We start from the raw sequence: 1,997 nt of genomic DNA, 5'->3' as shown, positions 1-1,997 counted from the left end.
GCCGATGATTTCAAAACTACTACAGAAACTTTTATTGAGAAGACTCCAGCCTATAATTGAAAGTAAAAGGTTAATCCCGAATCATCAATTTGGTTTTCACCGGAACCATTCAACCATAGATCAGATTCATAGAATGACTGACCTAATAGAAAATTCACTGGAAGAAAAAGCAGTATGTTCTATCATATTTTTGGACGTAGCCTAGGCCTTTGATAAGGTTTGGCATTGTGGATTAATAAAAAAACTTAGGCGATTACTATCAAGGTAGTATGTTGACCTGCTCGAATCTTACCTGACTAATAGGGTATTTCGAGTTTAACAGGAAGAGGAGTACGCTTCGGATATCAAGTCGGGGGTACCACAGGGGAGTATATTGCGCCCGATATTATACTTCCTATACACGTGTGATATTCCTGAATCGGAAGGAGTGATAATAGCTACATTTGCTGATAATACGGCAGTTATCGCAATTGGACGAAATGAAAATGAATCTAGACAAAAATTGCAAAGGGCCAGTGATGAGATCTCAAAATGGACTAGACAGTGGAATATAAAACTTAACGAGGTGAAATCAGTACATGTAAATTTCGCTAATAGGAAAATTGACAATTCATTTTCGGTTCAAATAAATTGCGTCCTGATTCCTTCCGCAAACACGGCGAAGTTATTTGGGAATGACGTTGGACGCGAAGCTCAGATGGAAGGAGCACATAAAGAAAAAGAGATCTCAACTAGAGGAGGAATACAGAAAGTTTGAATGACTTTTGGGGAGGCGTTCTAAATTAACAATATACAACAAAGTTTTGATATATAATCAAATATTTAAGCCTGTGTGGGCTTATGGTATTCAGTTATGGGGCTGTGCTGCGCAGACTCATATCCAATCTATACAAAGATTTCAAAATTAATGGTTAGTCGTTTCCAACTAGTTTTATAGTTTATTTTGAGGAGGGTGTTTTTTAGTGGATTAAAGTTCCAAACTACTGCTTTTCGTCTGGCAGTATCTTTCGGAGATTTTTCACACTTCCTCTCGGTAAAAAAAAAAAAAAATTTTTTTTTTAATATATAACAGATAAATACATATTATTATAAAAATTTAAGAAAAATTTCCAAAAAAATATTGTTATAATAGTTTGAAAAAATTCGCAAAAATTTTAAGTAAATAAGCAAGCATGTAATGTATATTTTTTTTAAAGCTTCCTTACTATTTTTTTAAGCTTCCTATATGAATTGAATAATATTCAAAACTGTGGTTTGGCATATAAAAATAAATTCTAAACACATAATTATTAAATCATGGTGGTTGATTGTAGATTTCAAGTGCACCGAGTGGGACAGGAGTAACCCTTCAAGCCACCGCAGCCATTTTTAACTTATTGTATCCCCGTCCCAACCACAAAGCCGAAGATATCCCTAAAGGAGTTGGACAACAGTTCCTGAATATTTAGGGTCCCATGTCCAAGACAATTGCGGCGGCGAACAGTCAGTGTCGGACAGTCGCAGCGAATGTGCACGGCGGTCTCATCATCGCCCGACTTCCCCAGCCTATGTAGGTGGTACTTCACTGGGCAGTTCCCCATCAAGAAATTCGCAATAGTGCGAAACCGAAAGAAACACCTTTGCATGACGGCACCCTTTCGTGTCCCGCCAGTGACGGCCGCATTCCGCCGCGAGCAGGCAGGCAAGCCTGGCCCTCGCGGCGGAAGAAGGCAGACCGCAGAAAGGCAGCGGCTACACAAAGTCAGCCCCAGATCCCCTCCGCGCCAGCCCATCGGCAGTTTCGTTACCCGCATGGCCACTGCGGCCCGGCACCCAAATGAGCGTGACTCTGTTCTCCGATGCCAATTCCATAAGTGCAGCAAGGCAGTCCCAGACCAGCTTGGATGTAATCTGAGCTGAGTGAAGCGTCAACAGCCCTACTGTCCGAGAACACACAGATGGTGCGATTTCTGTACCCAATAACGAAGATATTTTCCAAACTAAAATAAACAGAAATA

This window comes from Condylostylus longicornis, unplaced genomic scaffold (assembly GCF_029603195.1).
Source record: "Condylostylus longicornis isolate FDR11 unplaced genomic scaffold, ASM2960319v2 ptg000180l, whole genome shotgun sequence".
NCBI lineage: Eukaryota > Metazoa > Arthropoda > Insecta > Diptera > Dolichopodidae > Condylostylus > Condylostylus longicornis.
This window is presented reverse-complemented; position numbering follows the sequence as displayed.